At 59.2% G+C, this 24,746-nt stretch overlaps 1 protein-coding gene across 6 annotated transcripts in view; it reads left to right on the forward strand.

Annotated features, from left to right (window-relative positions):
* Positions 1-24,746, forward strand: part of KLC4 (kinesin light chain 4) — a 142,288-nt gene that overhangs the window by 15,263 nt on the left and 102,279 nt on the right. Inside the window, exon 1 of one of the 6 annotated variants that reach the window (XM_069768211.1) lies at positions 11,851-12,014. The exons of 4 other annotated variants lie outside the window; for them this stretch is intronic. The gene's annotated coding sequence lies outside the window, so the exon portion shown is untranslated. Of the gene's footprint in view, positions 1-11,850; positions 12,015-24,746 lie in introns of those variants that run through there. One more of the 6 variants, XM_069768207.1, reaches the window with a different exon arrangement.

Raw genomic sequence — 24,746 nt, forward strand, 5'->3', positions numbered from 1 at the left:
GCAGTGTGTACGGGTGCAGTGACGGTCTGGGGCTGGCAGTGTGTACGGGTGCAGGGTGCAGTGACGGTCTGGGGCTGGCAGTGTACGGGTGCAGGGTGCAGTGACGGTCTGGGGCTGGCAGTGTGTATGGGTGCAGTGACGGTCTGGGGCTGGCAGTTTGCAGGGTGCAGTGACAGTCTGGGGCTGGCAGTGTGTATGGGTGCAGGGTGCAGTGACGGTCTGGGGCTGGCAGTGTGTACGGGTGCAGTGACGGTCTGGGGCTGGCAGTGTGTACGGGTGCAGGGTGCAGTGACGGTCTGGGGCTGGCAGTGTGTACGGGTGCAGTGACGGTCTGGGGCTGGCAGTGTGTACGGGTGCAGTGACGGTCTGGGGCTGGCAGTGTGTACGGGTGCAGTGACGGTCTGGGGCTGGCAGTGTGTACGGGTGCAGTGACGGTCTGGGGCTGGCAGTGTGTACGGGTGCAGGGTGCAGTGACGGTCGGGCTGGCAGTGTGCAGGGTTCAGTGACGGTCTGGGGCTGGCAGGGTGCAGTGACGGTCTGGGGCTGGCAGTGTGCAGGGTGCAGTGACGGTCTGGGGCTGGCAGTGTGCAGTGACGGTCTGGGGCTGGCAGTGTGCAGGGTGCAGTGACGGTCTGGGGCTGGCAGTGTGCAGGGTTCAGTGACGGTCTGGGGCTGGCAGTGTGCAGGGTTCAGTGACGGTCTGGGGCTGGCAGTGTGCAGGGTGCAGTGACGGTCTGGGGCTGGCAGTGTGCAGGGTGTAGTGACGGTCTGGGGCTGGCAGGGTGCAGTGACGGTCTGGGGCTGGCAGTGTGCAGGGTTCAGTGACTGTCTGGGGCTGGCAGTGTGCAGGGTTCAGTGACGTCTGGGGCTGGCAGTGTGCAGGGTGTAGTGACGGTCTGGGGCTGGCAGGCTGCAGTGACGGTCTGGGGCTGGCAGGGTGCAGTGACGGTCTGGGGCTGGCAGTGTGCAGGGTGCAGTGACGGTCTGGGGCTGGCAGTGTGTACGGGTGCAGTGACGGTCTGGGGCTGGCAGTGTGCAGGGTGCAGTGACGGTCTGGGGCTGGCAGTGTGCAGGGTTCAGTGACGGTCTGGGGCTGGCAGTGTGCAGGGTTCAGTGACGGTCTGGGGCTGGCAGGGTTCAGTGACGGTCTGGGGCTGGCAGTGTGCAGGGTGTAGTGACGGTCTGGGGCTGGCAGGGTGCAGTGACGGTCTGGGGCTGGCAGGGTGCAGTGACGGTCTGGGGCTGGCAGTGTGCAGGGTGCAGTGACGGTCTGGGGCTGGCAGTGTGCAGGGTGCAGTGACGGTCTGGGGCTGGCAGTGTGTACGGGTGCAGTGACGGTCTGGGGCTGGCAGTGTGTACGGGTGCAGGGTGCAGTGACGGTCTGGGGCTGGCAGTGTGTACGGGTGCAGTGACGGTCTGGGGCTGGCAGTGTGTACGGGTGCAGTGACGGTCTGGGGCTGGCAGTGTGTACGGGTGCAGTGACGGTCTGGGGCTGGCAGTGTGTACGGGTGCAGTGACGGTCTGGGGCTGGCAGTGTGTACGGGTGCAGGGTGCAGTGACGGTCGGGCTGGCAGTGTGCAGGGTGCAGTGACGGTCTGGGGCTGGCAGTGTGCAGGGTGCAGTGACGGTCTGGGGCTGGCAGTGTGCAGTGACGGTCTGGGGCTGGCAGTGTGCAGGGTGCAGTGACGGTCTGGGGCTGGCAGTGTGCAGGGTTCAGTGACGGTCTGGGGCTGGCAGTGTGCAGGGTTCAGTGACGGTCTGGGGCTGGCAGTGTGCAGGGTGCAGTGACGGTCTGGGGCTGGCAGTGTGCAGGGTGTAGTGACGGTCTGGGGCTGGCAGGGTGCAGTGACGGTCTGGGGCTGGCAGGGTGCAGTGACGGTCTGGGGCTGGCAGTGTGCAGGATGCAGTGACGGTCTGGGGCTGGCAGTGTGTACGGGTGCAGTGACGGTCTGGGGCTGGCAGTGTGTACGGGTGCAGTGACGGTCTGGGGCTGGCAGTGTGTACGGGTGCAGTGACGGTCTGGGGCTGGCAGTGTGTACGGGTGCAGTGACGGTCTGGGGCTGGCAGTGTGTACGGGTGCAGGGTGCAGTGACGGTCTGGGGCTGGCAGTGTGCAGGGTGCAGTGACGGGCTGGGGCTGGCAGTGTGCAGGGTGCAGTGACGGGCTGGGGCTGGCAGTGTGCAGGGTGCAGTGACGGTCTGGGGCTGGCAGTGTGCAGGGTGCAGTGACGGTCTGGGGCTGGCAGTGTGCAGGGTTCAGTGACGGTCTGGGGCTGGCAGTGTGCAGGGTGCAGTGACGGTCTGGGGCTGGCAGTGTGCAGGGTGCAGTGACGGTCTGGGGCTGGCAGTGTGCAGGGTGCAGTGACGGTCTGGGGCTGGCAGTGTGCAGGGTGCAGTGACGGTCTGGGGCTGGCAGTGTGCAGGGTGCAGTGACGGTCTGGGGCTGGCAGGGTGCAGTGACGGTCTGGGGCTGGCAGTGTGCAGGGTGCAGTGACGGTCTGGGGCTGGCAGTGTGCAGGGTGTAGTGACGGTCTGGGGCTGGCAGGGTGCAGTGACGGTCTGGGGCTGGCAGGGTGCAGTGACGGTCTGGGGCTGGCAGTGTGCAGGGTGCAGTGACGGTCTGGGGCTGGCAGTGTGTACGGGTGCAGTGACGGTCTGGGGCTGGCAGTGTGCAGGGTGCAGTGACGGTCTGGGGCTGGCAGTGTGCAGGGTTCAGTGACGGTCTGGGGCTGGCAGTGTGCAGGGTTCAGTGACGGTCTGGGGCTGGCAGTGTGCAGGGTTCAGTGACGGTCTGGGGCTGGCAGTGTGCAGGGTTCAGTGACGGTCTGGGGCTGGCAGTGTGCAGGGTGTAGTGACGGTCTGGGGCTGGCAGGGTGCAGTGACGGTCTGGGGCTGGCAGTGTGCAGGGTGCAGTGACGGTCTGGGGCTGGCAGTGTGCAGGGTGCAGTGACGGTCTGGGGCTGGCAGTGTGTACGGGTGCAGTGACGGTCTGGGGCTGGCAGTGTGTACGGGTGCAGTGACGGTCTGGGGCTGGCAGTGTGTACGGGTGCAGTGACGGTCTGGGGCTGGCAGTGTGTACGGGTGCAGTGACGGTCTGGGGCTGGCAGTGTGTACGGGTGCAGTGACGGTCTGGGGCTGGCAGTGTGTACGGGTGCAGTGATGGTCTGGGGCTGGCAGTGTGCAGGGTGCAGTGACGGGCTGGGGCTGGCAGTGTGTACGGGTGCAGTGACGGTCTGGGGCTGGCAGTGTGTACGGGTGCAGTGACGGTCTGGGGCTGGCAGTGTGTACGGGTGCAGTGACGGTCTGGGGCTGGCAGTGTGTACGGGTGCAGTGACGGTCTGGGGCTGGCAGTGTGTACGGGTGCAGTGACGGTCTGGGGCTGGCAGTGTGTACGGGTGCAGTGACGGTCTGGGGCTGGCAGTGTGTACGGGTGCAGTGACGGTCTGGGGCTGGCAGTGTGTACGGGTGCAGTGACGGTCTGGGGCTGGCAGTGTGTACGGGTGCAGTGATGGTCTGGGGCTGGCAGTGTGCAGGGTGCAGTGACGGGCTGGGGCTGGCAGTGTGTACGGGTGCAGTGACGGTCTGGGGCTGGCAGTGTGTACGGGTGCAGGGTGCAGTGATGGTCTGGGGCTGGCAGTGTGCAGGGTGCAGTGACGGTCTGGGGCTGGCAGTGTGCAGGGTGCAGTGACGGGCTGGGGCTGGCAGTGTGCAGGGTGCAGTGACGGTCTGGGGCTGGCAGTGTGCAGGGTGCAGTGACGGTCTGGGGCTGGCAGTGTGCAGGGTGCAGTGACGGTCTGGGGCTGGCAGGGTGCAGTGACGGTCTGGGGCTGGCAGTGTGTAGTGACGGTCTGGGGCTGGCAGTGTGCAGGGTGCAGTGACGGTCTGGGGCTGGCAGGGTGTAGTGACGGTCTGGGGCTGGCAGGGTGCAGTGACGGTCTGGGGCTGGCAGTGTGCAGGGTGTAGTGACGGACTGGGGCTGGCAGTGTGCAGGGTGTAGTGACGGTCTGGGGCTGGCAGTGTGCAGGGTGCAGTGACGGTCTGTGGCTGGCAGTGTGCAGGGTGTAGTGACGGTCTGGGGCTGGCAGGGTGCAGTGACGGTCTGGGGCTGGCAGGGTGCAGGGTGCAGTGACGGTCTGGGGCTGGCAGTGTGCAGGGTGTAGTGACGGTCTGGGGCTGGCAGTGTGCAGGGTGCAGTGACGGTCTGGGGCTGGCAGTGTGCAGGGTGCAGTGACGGGCTGGCAGTGTGCAGGGTGCAGTGACGGTCTGGGGCTGGCAGTGTGCAGGGTGCAGTGACGGTCTGGGGCTGGCAGTGTGCAGGGTGCAGTGACGGTCTGGGGCTGGCAGTGTGCAGGGTGCAGTGACGGTCTGGGGCTGGCAGTGTGCAGGGTGCAGTGACGGTCTGGGGCTGGCAGTGTGCAGGGTGCAGTGACGGTCTGGGGCTGGCAGTGTGCAGGGTGCAGTGACGGGCTGGCAGTGTGCAGGGTGCAGTGACGGTCTGGGGCTGGCAGTGTGCAGGGTGCAGTGACGGTCTGGGGCTGGCAGGGTGCTGTGACGGTCTGGGGCTGGCAGTGTGCAGGGTGCAGTGACGGGCTGGGGCTGGCAGTGTGCAGGGTGCAGTGACGGTCTGGGGCTGGCAGGGTGCAGTGACGGTCTGGGGCTGGCAGTGTGCAGGGTGCAGTGACGGTCTGGGGCTGGCAGTGTGCAGGGTTCAGTGACGGTCTGGGGCTGGCAGTGTGCAGGGTTCAGTGACGGTCTGGGGCTGGCAGTGTGCAGGGTTCAGTGACGGTCTGGGGCTGGCAGTGTGCAGGGTTCAGTGACGGTCTGGGGCTGGCAGTGTGCAGGGTGCAGTGACGGTCTGGGGCTGGCAGTGTGCAGGGTGCAGTGACGGTCTGGGGCTGGCAGTGTGTACGGGTGCAGTGACGGTCTGGGGCTGGCAGTGTGTACGGGTGCAGTGACGGTCTGGGGCTGGCAGTGTGCAGGGTTCAGTGACGGTCTGGGGCTGGCAGTGTGTACGGGTGCAGTGACGGTCTGGGGCTGGCAGTGTGTACGGGTGCAGTGACGGTCTGGGGCTGGCAGTGTGTACGGGTGCAGTGACGGTCTGGGGCTGGCAGTGTGTACGGGTGCAGTGACGGTCTGGGGCTGGCAGTGTGTACGGGTGCAGGGTGCAGTGATGGTCTGGGGCTGGCAGTGTGCAGGGTGCAGTGACGGGCTGGGGCTGGCAGTGTGCAGGGTGCAGTGACGGGCTGGGGCTGGCAGTGTGCAGGGTGCAGTGACGGTCTGGGGCTGGCAGGGTGCAGTAACGGTCTGGGGCTGGCAGTGTGCAGGGTTCAGTGACGGTCTGGGGCTGGCAGTGTGCAGGGTGCAGTGACGGTCTGGGGCTGGCAGGGTGCAGTGACGGTCTGGGGCTGGCAGTGTGCAGGGTGTAGTGACGGTCTGGGGCTGGCAGTGTGCAGGGTGCAGTGACGGTCTGGGGCTGGCAGGGTGCAGGGTGTAGTGACGGTCTGGGGCTGGCAGTGTGCAGGGTGTAGTGACGGTCTGGGGCTGGCAGTGTGCAGGGTGTAGTGACGGTCTGGGGCTGGCAGTGTGCAGGGTGCAGTGACGGTCTGGGGCTGGCAGTGTGCAGGGTGTAGTGACGGTCTGGGGCTGGCAGTGTGCAGGGTGCAGTGACGGTCTGGGGCTGGCAGGGTGCAGGGTGTAGTGACGGTCTGGGGCTGGCAGGGTGCAGGGTGCAGTGATGGTCTGGGGCTGGCAGTGTGCAGGGTGCAGTGACGGGCTGGGGCTGGCAGTGTGCAGGGTGCAGTGACGGGCTGGGGCTGGCAGTGTGCAGGGTGCAGTAACATAGTAACATAGTAACATAGTTAGTAAGGCCGAAAAAAGACATTTGTCCATCCAGTTCAGCCTATATTCCATCATAATAAATACCCAGATCTACGTCCTTCTACAGAACCTAATAATTGTATGATACAATATTGTTCTGCTCCAGGAAGACATCCAGGCCTCTCTTGAACCCCTCGACTGAGTTCGCCATCACCACCTCCTCAGGCAAGCAATTCCAGATTCTCACTGCCCTAACAGTAAAGAATCCTCTTCTATGTTGGTGGAAAAACCTTCTCTCCTCCAGACGCAAAGAATGCCCCCTTGTGCCCGTCACCTTCCTTGGTATAAACAGATCCTCAGCGAGATATTTGTATTGTCCCCTTATATACTTATACATGGTTATTAGATCGCCCCTCAGTCGTCTTTTTTCTAGACTAAATAATCCTAATTTCGCTAATCTATCTGGGTATTGTAGTTCTCCCATCCCCTTTATTAATTTTGTTGCCCTCCTTTGTACTCTCTCTAGTTCCATTATATCCTTCCTGAGCACCGGTGCCCAAAACTGGACACAGTACTCCATGTGCGGTCTAACTAGGGATTTGTACAGAGGCAGTATAATGCTCTCATCATGTGTATCCAGACCTCTTTTAATGCACCCCATGATCCTGTTTGCCTTGGCAGCTGCTGCCTGGCACTGGCTGCTCCAGGTAAGTTTATCATTAACTAGGATCCCCAAGTCCTTCTCCCTGTCAGATTTACCCAGTGGTTTCCCGTTCAGTGTGTAATGGTGATATTGATTCCCTCTTCCGATGTGTATAACCTTACATTTATCATTGTTAAACCTCATCTGCCACCTTTCAGCCCAAGTTTCCAACTTATCCAGATCCATCTGTAGCAGAATACTATCTTCTCTTGTATTAACTGCTTTACATAGTTTTGTATCATCTGCAAATATCGATATTTTACTGTGTAAACCTTCTACCAGATCATTAATGAATATGTTGAAGAGAACAGGTCCCATTACTGACCCCTGCGGTACCCCACTGGTCACAGCGACCCAGTTAGAGACTATACCATTTATAACCACCCTCTGCTTTCTATCACTAAGCCAGTTACTAACCCATTTACACACATTTTCCCCCAGACCAAGCATTCTCATTTTGTGTACCAACCTCTTGTGCGGCACGGTATCAAACGCTTTGGAAAAATCGAGATATACCACGTCCAATGACTCACCGTGGTCCAGCCTATAGCTTACCTCTTCATAAAAACTGATTAGATTGGTTTGACAGGAGCGATTTCTCATAAACCCATGCTGATATGGAGTTAAACAGTTATTCTCATTGAGATAATCCAGAATAACATCCCTCAGAAACCCTTCAAATATTTTACCAACAATAGAGGTTAGACTTACTGGCCTATAATTTCCAGGTTCACTTTTAGAGCCCTTTTTGAATATTGGCACCACATTTGCTATGCGCCAGTCCTGCGGAACAGACCCTGTTGCTATAGAGTCACTAAAAATAAGAAATAATGGTTTATCTATTACATTACTTAGTTCTCTTAGTACTCGTGGGTGTATGCCATCCGGACCCGGAGATTTATCTATTTTAATCTTATTTAGCCGGTTTCGCACCTCTTCTTGGGTTAGATTGGTGACCCTTAATATAGGGTTTTCATTGTTTCTTGGGATTTCACCTAGCATTTCATTTTCGGTCTGGGGCTGGCAGTGTGCAGGGTGCAGTGACGGTCTGGGGCTGGCAGTGTGCAGGGTGCAGTGACGGGCTGGGGCTGGCAGTGTGCAGGGTGCAGTGACGGGCTGGCAGTGTGCAGGGTGCAGTGACGGGCTGGGGCTGGCAGTGTGCAGGGTGCAGTGACGGGCTGGCAGTGTGCAGGGTGCAGTGACGGTCTGGGGCTGGCAGTGTGCAGGGTTCAGTGACGGTCTGGGGCTGGCAGTGTGCAGGGTGCAGTGACGGTCTGGGGCTGGCAGGGTGCAGTGACGGTCTGGGGCTGGCAGTGTGTAGTGACGGTCTGGGGCTGGCAGTGTGCAGGGTGCAGTGACGGTCTGGGGCTGGCAGGGTGCAGGGTGTAGTGACGGTCTGGGGCTGGCAGGGTGCAGTGACGGTCTGGGGCTGGCAGTGTGCAGGGTGTAGTGACGGTCTGGGGCTGGCAGTGTGCAGGGTGCAGTGACGGGCTGGGGCTGGCAGTGTGCAGGGTGCAGTGACGGTCTGGGGCTGGCAGGGTGCAGTGACGGTCTGGGGCTGGCAGTGTGCAGGGTGCAGTGACGGTCTGGGGCTGGCAGGGTGCAGTGACGGTCTGGGGCTGGCAGGGTGCAGTGACGGTCTGGGGCTGGCAGTGTGCAGGGTGCAGTGACGGTCTGGGGCTGGCAGTGTGCAGGGTGCAGTGACGGTCTGGGGCTGGCAGTGTGTACGGGTGCAGTGACGGTCTGGGGCTGGCAGTGTGTACGGGTGCAGTGATGGTCTGGGGCTGGCAGTGTGCAGGGTTCAGTGACGGTCTGGGGCTGGCAGTGTGTACGGGTGCAGTGACGGTCTGGGGCTGGCAGTGTGTACGGGTGCAGTGACGGTCTGGGGCTGGCAGTGTGTACGGGTGCAGTGACGGTCTGGGGCTGGCAGTGTGTACGGGTGCAGTGACGGTCTGGGGCTGGCAGTGTGTACGGGTGCAGGGTGCAGTGATGGTCTGGGGCTGGCAGTGTGCAGGGTGCAGTGACGGGCTGGGGCTGGCAGTGTGCAGGGTGCAGTGACGGGCTGGGGCTGGCAGTGTGCAGGGTGCAGTGACGGTCTGGGGCTGGCAGTGTGCAGGGTGCAGTGACGGTCTGGGGCTGGCAGTGTGCAGGGTTCAGTGACGGTCTGGGGCTGGCAGTGTGCAGGGTGCAGTGACGGTCTGGGGCTGGCAGGGTGCAGTGACGGTCTGGGGCTGGCAGTGTGCAGGGTGTAGTGACGGTCTGGGGCTGGCAGTGTGCAGGGTGCAGTGACGGTCTGGGGCTGGCAGGGTGCAGGGTGTAGTGACGGTCTGGGGCTGGCAGTGTGCAGGGTGTAGTGACGGTCTGGGGCTGGCAGTGTGCAGGGTGCAGTGACGGTCTGGGGCTGGCAGTGTGCAGGGTGCAGTGACGGTCTGGGGCTGGCAGTGTGCAGGGTGTAGTGACGGTCTGGGGCTGGCAGGGTGCAGGGTGCAGTGACGGGCTGGGGCTGGCAGTGTGCAGTGACGGTCTGGGGCTGGCAGGGTGCAGTGACGGTCTGGGGCTGGCAGTGTGCAGGGTGCAGTGACGGTCTGGGGCTGGCAGTGTGCAGGGTGCAGTGACGGTCTGGGGCTGGCAGTGTGCAGGGTGCAGTGACGGTCTGGGGCTGGCAGTGTGTACGGGTGCAGTGACGGTCTGGGGCTAGCAGTGTGTACGGGTGCAGTGATGGTCTGGGGCTAGCAGTGTGTACGGGTGCAGTGACGGTCTGGGGCTGGCAGTGTGTACGGGTGCAGTGACGGTCTGGGGCTGGCAGTGTGTACGGGTGCAGTGACGGTCTGGGGCTGGCAGTGTGTACGGGTGCAGGGTGCAGTGATGGTCTGGGGCTGGCAGTGTGTACGGGTGCAGGGTGCAGTGACGGGCTGGGGCTGGCAGTGTGCAGGGTGCAGTGACGGGCTGGGGCTGTCAGTGTGCAGGGTGCAGTGACGGGCTGGGGCTGGCAGTGTGCAGGGTGCAGTGACGGTCTGGGGCTGGCAGTGTGCAGGGTTCAGTGACGGTCTGGGGCTGGCAGTGTGCAGGGTGCAGTGACGGTCTGGGGCTGGCAGGGTGCAGTGACGGTCTGGGGCTGGCAGTGTGCAGGGTGTAGTGACGGTCTGGGGCTGGCAGTGTGCAGGGTGCAGTGACGGTCTGGGGCTGGCAGTGTGCAGGGTGCAGTGACGGTCTGGGGCTGGCAGGGTGCAGTGATGGGCTGGGGCTGGCAGTGTGCAGGGTGCAGTGACGGTCTGGGGCTGGCAGTGTGCAGGGTGCAGTGATGGGCTGGGGCTGGCAGTGTGCAGGGTGCAGTGACGGTCTGGGGCTGGCAGTGTGCAGGGTGCAGTGACGGGCTGGGGCTGGCAGTGTGCAGGGTGCAGTGACGGTCTGGGGCTGGCAGTGTGCAGGGTGCAGTGACGGTCTGGGGCTGGCAGGGTGCAGTGACGGTCTGGGGCTGGCAGTGTGCAGGGTGCAGTGACGGTCTGGGGCTGGCAGTGTGCAGGGTGCAGTGACGGTCTGGGGCTGGCAGGGTGCAGTGACGGTCTGGGGCTGGCAGTGTGCAGGGTGCAGTGACGGTCTGGGGCTGGCAGTGTGCAGGGTGCAGTGACGGTCTGGGGCTGGCAGTGTGCAGGGTGCAGTGACGGTCTGGGGCTGGCAGGGTGCAGTGACGGGCTGGCAGTGTGCAGGGTGCAGTGACGGTCTGGGGCTGGCAGTGTGCAGGGTGCAGTGACGGGCTGGCAGTGTGCAGGGTGCAGTGACGGTCTGGGGCTGGCAGTGTGCAGGGTGCAGTGACGGTCTGGGGCTGGCAGTGTGCAGGGTGCAGTGACGGGCTGGGGCTGGCAGTGTGCATGGTGCAGTGACGGGCTGGGGCTGGCAGTGTGCAGGGTGCAGTGACGGGCTGGCAGTGTGCAGGGTGCAGTGACGGTCTGGGGCTGGCAGGGTGCAGTGACGGTCTGGGGCTGGCAGTGTGCAGGGTGCAGTGACGGTCTGGGGCTGGCAGTGTGCAGGGTGCAGTGACGGTCTGGGGCTGGCAGTGTGCAGGGTGCAGTGACGGTCTGGGGCTGGCAGTGTGCAGGGTGCAGTGACGGTCTGGGGCTGGCAGGGTGCAGTGACGGGCTGGCAGTGTGCAGGGTGCAGTGACGGTCTGGGGCTGGCAGTGTGCAGGGTGCAGTGACGGGCTGGCAGTGTGCAGGGTGCAGTGACGGTCTGGGGCTGGCAGTGTGCAGGGTGCAGTGACGGTCTGGGGCTGGCAGTGTGCAGGGTGCAGTGACGGGCTGGGGCTGGCAGTGTGCATGGTGCAGTGACGGGCTGGGGCTGGCAGTGTGCAGGGTGCAGTGACGGGCTGGCAGTGTGCAGGGTGCAGTGACGGTCTGGGGCTGGCAGTGTGCAGGGTGCAGTGACGGTCTGGGGCTGGCAGTGTGCAGGGTGCAGTGACGGTCTGGGGCTGGCAGTGTGCAGGGTGCAGTGACGGTCTGGGGCTGGCAGTGTGCAGGGTGCAGTGACGGGCTGGGGCTGGCAGTGTGCAGGGTGCAGTGACGGTCTGGGGCTGGCAGTGTGCAGGGTGCAGTGACGGTCTGGGGCTGGCAGGGTGCAGTGACGGTCTGGGGCTGGGAGTGTGCAGGGTGCAGTGACGGTCTGGGGCTGGCAGTGTGCAGGGTGCAGTGACGGTCTGGGGCTGGCAGTGTGCAGGGTGCAGTGACGGTCTGGGGCTGGCAGTGTGCAGGGTGCAGTGACGGTCTGGGGCTGGCAGGGTGCAGTGACGGTCTGGGGCTGGGAGTGTGCAGGGTGCAGTGACGGTCTGGGGCTGGCAGTGTGCAGGGTGCAGTGACGGTCTGGGGCTGGCAGGGTGCAGTGACGGTCTGGGGCTGGGAGTGTGCAGGGTGCAGTGACGGTCTGGGGCTGGCAGTGTGCAGGGTGCAGTGACGGTCTGGGGCTGGCAGGGTGCAGTGACGGTCTGGGGCTGGCAGTGTGCAGGGTGCAGTGACGGTCTGGGGCTGGCAGTGTGCAGGGTGCAGTGACGGTCTGGGGCTGGCAGTGTGCAGGGTGCAGTGACGGTCTGGGGCTGGCAGGGTGCAGTGACGGTCTGGGGCTGGCAGTGTGCAGGGTGCAGTGACGGTCTGGGGCTGGCAGTGTGCAGGGTGCAGTGACGGTCTGGGGCTGGCAGGGTGCAGTGACGGTCTGGGGCTGGCAGTGTGCAGGGTGCAGTGACGGTCTGGGGCTGGCAGTGTGCAGGGTGCAGTGACGGTCTGGGGCTGGCAGTGTGCAGTGACGGTCTGGGTCTAGCTCTGTGCTATGGGCAGACCTCTGGCTGCAGTGGGTGGGGCGGTGACTGCACAGGAAGCTGCGGAGGAGGGGAGGTGTCCTTCCTGCGTTGCTCCTCTCCTCACTGCTCAGGTGGTCTTTGCAGTGACTGTGGCCCCCCTACCGGGGCTTGTAGAAGCCCACCTGTGTAGCCCCCGCAGTCCTGGTGTGAGGTGAGTGCGAGCAGTGACACGTGTCAGGGAGGACGCTGCAGCCGGCTGCAATCACTGGAGGGACCGGCTCCTGCAGGGGGAGGGGGCTGGCTGGTGGTCATAGGTGATGGCATGCTGTAGAGGGGCTCCGCTGATGGTGGTCCTCAATGATGTGATGGTTGGAGGGATGATGGTGGTGGTAGTTCTTCCTACTTTCTGTATTTTCTGTATCTGATCAGTATCTCAGAGGCCTGATTCTGGCTGTAATTGTTCGGGGGTCCGGGTTTTGAGTGAGTCCTGTGCATTTGTGTCTCAGGACCTGTCACTGATGATGCCCCTGTTTCTGTGTCTCAGGACCTGTCACTGATGATGCCCCTGTTTCTGTGTCTCAGGACCTGTCACTGATGATGCCCCCGTTTCTCTGTCTCAGGACCTGTCACTGATGATGCCCCCGTTTCTCTGTCTCAGGACCTGTCACTGATGATGCCCCTGTTTCTGTGTCTCAGGACCTGTCACTGATGATGCCCCCTGTTTCTCTGTCTCAGGACCTGTCACTGATGATGCCCCCGTTTCTGTGTCTCAGGACCTGTCACTGATGATGCCCCCTGTTTCTGTGTCTCAGGACCTGTCACTGATGATGCCCCTGTTTCTGTGTCTCAGGACCTGTCACTGATGATGCCCCCGTTTCTGTGTCTCAGGACCTGTCACTGATGATGCCCCCTGTTTCTGTGTCTCAGGACCTGTCACTGATGATGCCCCTGTTTCTGTGTCTCAGGACCTGTCACTGATGATGCCCCCCGTTTCTCTGTCTCAGGACCTGTCACTGATGATGCCCCCCGTTTCTGTGTCTCAGGACCTGTCACTGATGATGCCCCCGTTTCTGTGTCTCAGGACCTGTCACTGATGATGCCCCCTGTTTCTCTGTCTCAGGACCTGTCACTGATGATGCCCCTGTTTCTGTGTCTCAGGACCTGTCACTGATGATGTCCCCGTTTCTCTGTCTCAGGACCTGTCACTGATGATGCCCCCGTTTCTCTGTCTCAGGACCTGTCACTGATGATGTCCCCTGTTTCTGTGTCTCAGGACCTGTCACTGATGATGCCCCCGTTTCTGTGTCTCAGGACCTGTCACTGATGATGCCCCCTGTTTCTCTGTCTCAGGACCTGTCACTGATGATGTCCCCGTTTCTCTGTCTCAGGACCTGTCACTGATGATGTCCCCTGTTTCTGTGTCTCAGGACCTGTCACTGATGATGCCCCCCGTTTCTGTGTCTCGGGACCTGTCACTGATGATGCCCCCGTTTCTGTGTCTCCGGACCTGTCACTGATGATGCCCCCCGTTTCTCTGTCTCAGGACCTGTCACTGATGATGCCCCCGTTTCTGTGTCTCAGGACCTGTCACTGATGATGCCCCCGTTTCTGTGTCTCGGGACCTGTCACTGATGATGCCCCCGTTTCTGTGTCTCAGGACCTGTCACTGATGATGCCCCCGTTTCTGTGTCTCGGGACCTGTCACTGATGATGTCCCCGTTTCTCTGTCTCAGGACCTGTCACTGATGATGCCTCCGTTTCTGTGTCTCGGGACCTGTCACTGATGATGCCCCCTGTTTCTGTGTCTCAGGACCTGTCACTGATGATGCCCCCCGTTTCTGTGTCTCAGGACCTGTCACTGATGATGCCCCCCCCCCCCGTTTCTCTGTCTCAGGACCTGTCACTGATGATGCCCCCGTTTCTCTGTCTCAGGACCTGTCACTGATGATGCCCCCGTTTCTCTGTCTCAGGACCTGTCACTGATGATGCCCCCTGTTTCTGTGTCTCAGGACCTGTCACTGATGATGCCCCCGTTTCTGTGTCTCGGGACCTGTCACTGATGATGTCCCCGTTTCTCTGTCTCAGGACCTGTCACTGATGATGCCTCCGTTTCTGTGTCTCAGGACCTGTCACTGATGATGCCCCCTGTTTCTGTGTCTCAGGACCTGTCACTGATGATGCCCCCCGTTTCTGTGTCTCAGGACCTGTCACTGATGATGCCCCCGTTTCTGTGTCTCAGGACCTGTCACTGATGATGCCCCCGTTTCTCTGTCTCAGGACCTGTCACTGATGATGCCTCCGTTTCTGTGTCTCGGGACCTGTCACTGATGATGCCCCCTGTTTCTGTGTCTCAGGACCTGTCACTGATGATGCCCCCCGTTTCTGTGTCTCGGGACCTGTCACTGATGATGCCCCCCGTTTCTCTGTCTCAGGACCTGTCACTGATGATGCCCCCTGTTTCTGTGTCTCAGGACCTGTCACTGATGATGCCCCCGTTTCTGTGTCTCGGGACCTGTCACTGATGATGTCCCCGTTTCTCTGTCTCAGGACCTGTCACTGATGATGCCTCCGTTTCTGTGTCTCAGGACCTGTCACTGATGATGCCCCCTGTTTCTGTGTCTCAGGACCTGTCACTGATGATGCCCCCCGTTTCTGTGTCTCAGGACCTGTCACTGATGATGCCCCCGTTTCTGTGTCTCAGGACCTGTCACTGATGATGCCCCCGTTTCTCTGTCTCAGGACCTGTCACTGATGATGTCCCTGTTTCTGTGTCTCAGGACCTGTCACTGATGATGCCCCCGTTTCTCTGTCTCAGGACCTGTCACTGATGATGTCCCCTGTTTCTGTGTCTCAGGACCTGTCACTGATGATGCCCCCTGTTTCTCTGTCTCAGGACCTGTCACTGATGATGTCCCCTGTTTCTGTGTCTCAGGACCTGTCACTGATGATGCCCCCTGTTTCTCTGTCTCAGGACCTGTCACTGATGATGCCTCCCGTTTCTCTCTCTCAGGACCTGTCACTGATGATGCCCCCGTTTCTCTGTCTCAGGACCTGTCACTGATGATGCCCCCGTTTCTCTGTCTCAGGACCTGTCACTGATGATGCCCCCCTGTTTCTCTGTCTCAGGACCTGTCACTGATGATGCCCCCGTTTCTGTGTCTCAGGACCTGTCACTGATGATGCCTCCCGTTTCTCTGTCTCAGGACCTGTCACTGATGATGCCCCCGTTTCTGTGTCTCAGGACCTGTCACTGATGATGCCTCCCGTTTCTCTGTCTCAGGACCTGTCACTGATGATGCCCCCCGTTTCTGTGTCTCAGGACCTGTCACTGATGATGCCCCCGTTTCTGTGTCTCAGGACCTGTCACTGATGATGCCCCCGTTTCTCTGTCTCAGGACCTGTCACTGATGATGTCCCCGTTTCTCTGTCTCAGGACCTGTCACTGATGATGCCCCCCCCGTTTCTGTGTCTCAGGACCTGTCACTGATGATGCCCCTGTTTCTGTGTCTCAGGACCTGTCACTGATGATGCCCCCGTTTCTCTGTCTCAGGACCTGTCACTGATGATGCCCCCCGTTTCTGTGTCTCAGGACCTGTCACTGATGATGCCTCCCGTTTCTCTGTCTCAGGACCTGTCACTGATGATGCCCCCCGTTTCTCTGTCTCAGGACCTGTCACTGATGATGCCCCCGTTTCTGTGTCTCAGGACCTGTCACTGATGATGTCCCCTGTTTCTGTGTCTCAGGACCTGTCACTGATGATGCCCCCCGTTTCTCTGTCTCAGGACCTGTCACTGATGATGCCCCCCCCGTTTCTGTGTCTCAGGACCTGTCACTGATGATGCCCCCGTTTCTGTGTCTCAGGACCTGTCACTGATGATGTCCCCCGTTTCTCTGTCTCGGGACCTGTCACTGATGATGCCCCCGTTTCTGTGTCTCAGGACCTGTCACTGATGATGCCCCCGTTTCTCTGTCTCAGGACCTGTCACTGATGATGTCCCCGTTTCTCTGTCTCAGGACCTGTCACTGATGATGCCCCCCCCGTTTCTGTGTCTCAGGACCTGTCACTGATGATGCCCCTGTTTCTGTGTCTCAGGACCTGTCACTGATGATGCCCCCGTTTCTCTGTCTCAGGACCTGTCACTGATGATGCCCCCCGTTTCTGTGTCTCAGGACCTGTCACTGATGATGCCTCCCGTTTCTCTGTCTCAGGACCTGTCACTGATGATGCCCCCCGTTTCTCTGTCTCAGGACCTGTCACTGATGATGTCCCCTGTTTCTGTGTCTCAGGACCTGTCACTGATGATGCCCCCCGTTTCTCTGTCTCAGGACCTGTCACTGATGATGCCCCCCCCGTTTCTGTGTCTCAGGACCTGTCACTGATGATGCCCCCGTTTCTGTGTCTCAGGACCTGTCACTGATGATGCCCCCTGTTTCTCTGTCTCAGGACCTGTCACTGATGATGCCTCCCGTTTCTCTCTCTCAGGACCTGTCACTGATGATGCCCCCGTTTCTCTGTCTCAGGACCTGTCACTGATGATGCCCCCGTTTCTCTGTCTCAGGACCTGTCACTGATGATGCCCCCCTGTTTCTCTGTCTCAGGACCTGTCACTGATGATGCCCCCGTTTCTTTGTCTCAGGACCTGTCACTGATGATGCCCCCGTTTCTGTGTCTCAGGACCTGTCACTGATGATGCCTCCCGTTTCTCTGTCTCAGGACCTGTCACTGATGATGCCCCCGTTTCTGTGTCTCAGGACCTGTCACTGATGATGCCTCCCGTTTCTCTGTCTCAGGACCTGTCACTGATGATGCCCCCCGTTTCTGTGTCTCAGGACCTGTCACTGATGATGCCCCCGTTTCTGTGTCTCAGGACCTGTCACTGATGATGCCCCCGTTTCTCTGTCTCAGGACCTGTCACTGATGATGTCCCCGTTTCTCTGTCTCAGGACCTGTCACTGATGATGCCCCCCCCGTTTCTGTGTCTCAGGACCTGTCACTGATGATGCCCCTGTTTCTGTGTCTCAGGACCTGTCACTGATGATGCCCCCGTTTCTCTGTCTCAGGACCTGTCACTGATGATGCCCCCCGTTTCTGTGTCTCAGGACCTGTCACTGATGATGCCTCCCGTTTCTCTGTCTCAGGACCTGTCACTGATGATGCCCCCCGTTTCTCTGTCTCAGGACCTGTCACTGATGATGTCCCCTGTTTCTGTGTCTCAGGACCTGTCACTGATGATGCCCCCCGTTTCTCTGTCTCAGGACCTGTCACTGATGATGCCCCCCCCGTTTCTGTGTCTCAGGACCTGTCACTGATGATGCCCCCGTTTCTGTGTCTCAGGACCTGTCACTGATGATGTCCCCCGTTTCTCTGTCTCAGGACCTGTCACTGATGATGCCCCCCCCGTTTCTGTGTCTCAGGACCTGTCACTGATGATGCCCCCGTTTCTGTGTCTCAGGACCTGTCACTGATGATGCCCCTGTTTCTCTGTCTCGGGACCTGTCACTGATGATGCCCCCGTTTCTCTGTCTCAGGACCTGTCACTGATGATGCCCCCGTTTCTGTGTCTCAGGACCTGTCACTGATGATGCCCCCTGTTTCTGTGTCTCAGGACCTGTCACTGATGATGCCCCCTGTTTCTGTGTCTCAGGACCTGTCACTGATGATGCCCCCCGTTTCTGTGTCTCAGGACCTGTCACTGATGATGCCCCTGTTTCTTTGTCTCAGGACCTGTCACTGATGATGCCCCCGTTTCTGTGTCTCAGGACCTGTCACTGATGATGTCCCCGTTTCTGTGTCTCAGGACCTGTCACTGATGATGTCCCCCGTTTCTCTGTCTCGGGACCTGTCACTGATGATGCCCCCTGTTTCTCTGTCTCAGGACCTGTCACTGATGATGCCCCCGTTTCTCTGTCTCAGGACCTGTCACTGATGATGCCCCCGTTTCTGTGTCTCAGGACCTGTCACTGATGATGCCCCCGTTTCTGTGTCTCAGGACCTGTCACTGATGATGCCCCCTGTTTCTGTGTCTCAGGACCTGTCACTGATGATGCCCCCCGTTTCTGTGTCTCCGGACCTGTCACTGATGATGCCCCCGTTTCGGTGTCTCAGGACCTGTCACTGATGATGCCCCCTGTTTCTGTGTCTCAGGACCTGTCACTGATGATGCCCCCTGTTTCTGTGTCTCAGGACCTGTCACTGATGATGTCCCCGTTTCTGTGTCTCAGGACCTGTCACTGATGATGTCCCCGTTTCTCTGTCTCGGGACCTGTCACTGATGATGCCCCCTGTTTCTCTGTCTCAGGACCTGTCACTGATGATGCCCCCGTTTCTCTGTCTCAGGACCTGTCACTGATGATGCCCCCCGTTTCTGTGTCTCAGGACCTGTCACTGATGATGCCCCCGTTTCTCTCTCTCAGGACCTGTCACTGATGATGCCCCCGTTTCTGTGTCTCAGGACCTGTCACTGATGATGCCCCTGTTTCTGTGTCTCAGGACCTGTCACTGATGATGCCCCCTGTTTCTGTGTCTCAGGACCTGTCACTGATGATGCCCCCTGTTTCTCTGTCTCAGGACCTGTCACTGATGATGCCCCCTGTTTCTCTGTCTCAGGACCTGTCACTGATGATGCCCCCGTTTCTCTGTCTCCGGACCTGTCACTGATGATGCCCCCGTTTCTGTGTCTCGGGACCTGTCACTGATGATGCCCCCGTTTCTGTGTCTCAGGACCTGTCACTGATGATGCCCCCTGTTTCTCTGTCTCAGGACCTGTCACTGATGATGCCCCCGTTTCTCTGTCTCAGGACCTGTCACTGATGATGCCCCCGTTTCTGTGTCTCAGGACCTGTCACTGATGATGCCCCCTGTTTCTGTGTCTCAGGACCTGTCACTGATGATGCCCCCTGTTTCTGTGTCTCAGGACCTGTCACTGATGATGCCCCCCGTTTCTGTGTCTCAGGACCTGTCACTGATGATGCCCCCCGTTTCTGTGTCTCAGGACCTGTCACTGATGATGCCCCTGTTTCTTTGTCTCAGGACCTGTCACTGATGATGCCCCCGTTTCTGTGTCTCAGGACCTGTCACTGATGATGCCCCCTGTTTCTGTGTCTCAGGACCTGTCACTGATGATGCCCCCTGTTTCTGTGTCTCAGGACCTGTCACTGATGATGCCCCCCGTTTCTGTGTCTCAGGACCTGTCACTGATGATGTCCCCGTTTCTCTGTCTCAGGACCTGTCACTGATGATGCCCCCGTTTCTCTGTCTCAGGACCTGTCACTGATGATGCCCCCCGTTTCTCTGTCTCAGGACCTGTCACTGATGATGCCCCCGTTTCTCTGTCTCAGGACCTGTCACTGATGATGCCCCCGTTTCTGTGTCTCAGGACCTGTCACTGATGATGCCCCCCGTTTCTCTGTCTCAGGACCTGTCACTGATGATGCCCCCGTTTCTCTGTCTCAGGACCTGTCACTGATGATGCCCCCCGTTTCTCTGTCTCAGGACCTGTCACTGATGATGCCCCCCGTTTCTCTGTCTCAGGACCTGTCACTGATGATGCCCCCGTTTCTCTGTCTCAGGACCTGTCACTGATGATGCCCCCGTTTCTGTGTCTCAGGACCTGTCACTGATGATGCCCCCGTTTCTGTGTCTCAGGACCTGTCACTGATGATGCCCCCGTTTCTCTGTCTCAGGACCTGTCACTGATGATGCCCCCTGTTTCTGTGTCTCAGGACCTGTCACTGATGATGCCCCCCGTTTCTGTGTCTCAGGACCTGTCACTGATGATGCCCCCCGTTTCTGTGTCTCCGGACCTGTCACTGATGATGCCCCCGTTTCGGTGTCTCAGGACCTGTCACTGATGATGCCCCCTGTTTCTGTGTCTCAGGACCTGTCACTGATGATGCCCCCTGTTTCTGTGTCTCAGGACCTGTCACTGATGATGTCCCCGTTTCTCTGTCTCAGGACCTGTCACTGATGATGTCCCCGTTTCTCTGTCTCGGGACCTGTCACTGATGATGCCCCCTGTTTCTCTGTCTCAGGACCTGTCACTGATGATGCCCCCGTTTCTCTGTCTCAGGACCTGTCACTGATGATGCCCCCCGTTTCTGTGTCTCAGGACCTGTCACTGATGATGCCCCCGTTTCTCTCTCTCAGGACCTGTCACTGATGATGTCCCCGTTTCTCTGTCTCGGGACCTGTCACTGATGATGCCCCTGTTTCTCTGTCTCAGGACCTGTCACTGATGATGCCCCCGTTTCTCTGTCTCAGGACCTGTCACTGATGATGCCCCCTGTTTCTGTGTCTCAGGACCTGTCACTGATGATGCCCCCGTTTCTGTGTCTCAGGACCTGTCACTGATGATGCCCCCGTTTCTCTGTCTCAGGACCTGTCACTGATGATGCCCCTGTTTCTGTGTCTCAGGACCTGTCACTGATGATGCCCCCGTTTCTGTGTCTCAGGACCTGTCACTGATGATGCCCCCGTTTCTCTGTCTCAGGACCTGTCACTGATGATGCCCCCGTTTCTCTGTCTCAGGACCTGTCACTGATGATGCCCCCTGTTTCTGTGTCTCAGGACCTGTCACTGATGATGCCCCCCGTTTCTCTGTCTCAGGACCTGTCACTGATGATGCCCCCCGTTTCTCTGTCTCAGGACCTGTCACTGATGATGCCCCTGTTTCTCTGTCTCAGGACCTGTCACTGATGATGCCCCCGTTTCTCTGTCTCAGGACCTGTCACTGATGATGCCCCCGTTTCTCTGTCTCAGGACCTGTCACTGATGATGCCCCCTGTTTCTCTGTCTCAGGACCTGTCACTGATGATCCCCCCGTTTCTCTGTCTCAGGACCTGTCACTGATGATGCCCCTGTTTCTCTGTCTCAGGACCTGTCACTGATGATGCCCCCTGTTTCTCTGTCTCAGGACCTGTCACTGATGATGCCCCCGTTTCTCTGTCTCAGGACCTGTCACTGATGATGCCCCTGTTTCTCTGTCTCAGGACCTGTCACTGATGATGCCCCCCGTTTCTCTGTCTCAGGACCTGTCACTGATGATGCCCCCGTTTCTCTGTCTCAGGACCTGTCACTGATGATGCCCCCTGTTTCTCTGTCTCAGGACCTGTCACTGATGATCCCCCCGTTTCTGTGTCTCAGGACCTGTCACTGATGATGCCCCCCGTTTCTGTGTCTCAGGACCTGTCACTGATGATGCCCCCCCCGTTTCTGTGTCTCAGGACCTGTCACTGATGATGCCCCCGTTTCTGTGTCTCAGGACCTGTCACTGATGATGCCTCCCGTTTCTCTGTCTCAGGACCTGTCACTGATGATGCCCCCGTTTCTGTGTCTCAGGACCTGTCACTGATGATGCCCCCCCCGTTTCTGTGTCTCAGGACCTGTCACTGATGATGCCCCCCCCCGTTTCTGTGTCTCGGGACCTGTCACTGATGATGTCCCCCGTTTCTGTGTCTCGGGACCTGTCACTGATGATGTCCCCGTTTCTCTGTCTCAGGACCTGTCACTGATGATGCCCCCCCCCGTTTCTGTGTCTCGGGACCTGTCACTGATGATGTCCCCCGTTTCTGTGTCTCGGGACCTGTCACTGATGATGCCCCCCGTTTCTCTGTCTCAGGACCTGTCACTGATGATGTCCCCGTTTCTCTGTCTCAGGACCTGTCACTGATGATGTCCCCGTTTCTCTGTCTCAGGACCTGTCACTGATGATGCCCCTGTTTCTCTGTCTCAGGACCTGTCACTGATGATGCCCCCCCCCGTTTCTGTGTCTCGGGACCTGTCACTGATGATGCCCCCTGTTTCTCTGTCTCAGGACCTGTCACTGATGATGCCCCCGTTTCTCTGTCTCAGGACCTGTCACTGATGATGCCCCCGTTTCTCTGTCTCAGGACCTGTCACTGATGATGCCCCCCGTTTCTGTGTCTCAGGACCTGTCACTGATGATGCCCCCCGTTTCTGTGTCTCAGGACCTGTCACTGATGATGCCCCCCGTTTCTGTGTCTCAGGACCTGTCACTGATGATGCCCCCTGTTTCTGTGTCTCAGGACCTGTCACTGATGATGTCCCCGTTTCTGTGTCTCAGGACCTGTCACTGATGATGCCCCCGTTTCTCTGTCTCAGGACCTGTCACTGATGATGTCCCCGTTTCTGTGTCTCAGGACCTGTCACTGATGATGTCCCCCGTTTCTGTGTCTCGGGACCTGTCACTGATGATGTCCCCCGTTTCTCTGTCTCAGGACCTGTCACTGATGATGTCCCTGTTTCTGTGTCTCAGGACCTGTCACTGATGATGTCCCCGTTTCTGTGTCTCAGGACCTGTCACTGATGATGCCCCCCCCGTTTCTGTGTCTCAGGACCTGTCACTGATGATGCCCCCGTTTCTGTGTCTCAGGACCTGTCACTGATGATGCCCCCCCCGTTTCTGTGTCTCAGGACCTGTCACTGATGATGCCCCCGTTTCTGTGTCTCAGGACCTGTCACTGATGATGCCCCCTGTTTCTCTGTCTCAGGACCTGTCACTGATGATGCCCCCGTTTCGGTGTCTCAGGACCTGTCACTGATGATGTCCCCGTTTCTGTGTCTCAGGACCTGTCACTGATGATGTCCCTGTTTCTGTGTCTCAGGACCTGTCACTGATGATGCCCCCCCCGTTTCTGTGTCTCAGGACCTGTCACTGATGATGCCCCCGTTTCTGTGTCTCAGGACCTGTCACTGATGATGCCCCCCCCGTTTCTGTGTCTCAGGACCTGTCACTGATGATGCCCCCCCCGTTTCTGTGTCTCAGGACCTGTCACTGATGATGCCCCCTGTTTCTCTGTCTCAGGACCTGTCACTGATGATGCCCCCGTTTCTGTGTCTCAGGACCTGTCACTGATGATGCCCCCGTTTCTCTGTCTCAGGACCTGTCACTGATGATGCCCCCGTTTCTGTGTCTCAGGACCTGTCACTGATGATGCCCCCCGTTTCTGTGTCTCAGGACCTGTCACTGATGATGCCTCCTGTTTCTGTGTCTCGGGACCTGTCACTGATGATGCCCCCGTTTCGGTGTCTCAGGACCTGTCACTGATGATGCCCCCCGTTTCTCTGTCTCAGGACCTGTCACTGATGATGCCCCCCGTTTCTGTGTCTCAGGACCTGTCACTGATGATGCCCCCGTTTCGGTGTCTCAGGACCTGTCACTGATGATGCCCCTGTTTCTCTGTCTCAGGACCTGTCACTGATGATGCCCCCCGTTTCTCTGTCTCAGGACCTGTCACTGATGATGCCCCCTGTTTCTCTGTCTCAGGACCTGTCACTGATGATGCCCCCCCCCCGTTTCTGTGTCTCAGGACCTGTCACTGATGATGCCCCCCGTTTCTCTGTCTCAGGACCTGTCACTGATGATGCCCCCGTTTCGGTGTCTCAGGACCTGTCACTGATGATGCCCCCCGTTTCTCTGTCTCAGGACCTGTCACTGATGATGCCCCCGTTTCTCTGTCTCAGGACCTGTCACTGATGATGCCCCCCGTTTCTGTGTCTCGGGACCTGTCACTGATGATGCCCCCGTTTCTGTGTCTCCGGACCTGTCACTGATGATGCCCCCGTTTCTCTGTCTCAGGACCTGTCACTGATGATGCCTCCTGTTTCTGTGTCTCAGGACCTGTCACTGATGATGCCCCCGTTTCTGTGTCTCCGGACCTGTCACTGATGATGCCCCCGTTTCTGTGTCTCGGGACCTGTCACTGATGATGCCCCCGTTTCTGTGTCTCGGGACCTGTCACTGATGATGCCCCCCGTTTCTGTGTCTCGGGACCTGTCACTGATGATGCCCCCGTTTCTGTGTCTCCGGACCTGTCACTGATGATGCCCCCCGTTTCTCTGTCTCAGGACCTGTCACTGATGATGCCTCCTGTTTCTGTGTCTCAGGACCTGTCACTGATGATGCCCCCGTTTCTGTGTCTCCGGACCTGTCACTGATGATGCCCCCGTTTCTGTGTCTCCGGACCTGTCACTGATGATGTCCCCCGTTTCTCTGTCTCAGGACCTGTCACTGATGATGCCCCCGTTTCTGTGTCTCCGGACCTGTCACTGATGATGTCCCCCGTTTCTCTGTCTCAGGACCTGTCACTGATGATGCCCCCTGTTTCTGTGTCTCAGGACCTGTCACTGATGATGCCTCCTGTTTCTGTGTCTCAGGACCTGTCACTGATGATGCCCCCGTTTCTGTGTCTCCGGACCTGTCACTGATGATGCCCCCGTTTCTGTGTCTCCGGACCTGTCACTGATGATGTCCCCCGTTTCTCTGTCTCAGGACCTGTCACTGATGATGCCCCCGTTTCTCTGTCTCAGGACCTGTCACTGATGATGCCCCCCGTTTCTGTGTCTCAGGACCTGTCACTGATGATGCCTCCTGTTTCTGTGTCTCAGGACCTGTCACTGATGATGCCCCCCGTTTCTCTGTCTCAGGACCTGTCACTGATGATGTCCCTGTTTCTCTGTCTCGGGACCTGTCACTGATGATGCCTCCTGTTTCTCTGTCTCAGGACCTGTCACTGATGATGCCCCCCGTTTCTCTGTCTCAGGACCTGTCACTGATGATGCCCCTGTTTCTGTGTCTCAGGACCTGTCACTGATGATGCCCCCCCCGTTTCTGTGTCTCAGGACCTGTCACTGATGATGCCCCCGTTTCTCTGTCTCAGGACCTGTCACTGATGATGCCCCCGTTTCTCTGTCTCAGGACCTGTCACTGATGATGCCCCCCGTTTCTCTCTCTCAGGACCTGTCACTGATGATGCCCCCGTTTCTGTGTCTCAGGACCTGTCACTGATGATGCCCCCCGTTTCTGTGTCTCAGGACCTGTCACTGATGATGCCCCCCGTTTCTGTGTCTCAGGACCTGTCACTGATGATGCCTCCCGTTTCTGTGTCTCAGGACCTGTCACTGATGATGCCTCCCGTTTCTGT

This window comes from Ranitomeya imitator, chromosome 5 (genome assembly GCF_032444005.1).
Source record: "Ranitomeya imitator isolate aRanImi1 chromosome 5, aRanImi1.pri, whole genome shotgun sequence".
Classification (NCBI taxonomy): domain Eukaryota; kingdom Metazoa; phylum Chordata; class Amphibia; order Anura; family Dendrobatidae; genus Ranitomeya; species Ranitomeya imitator.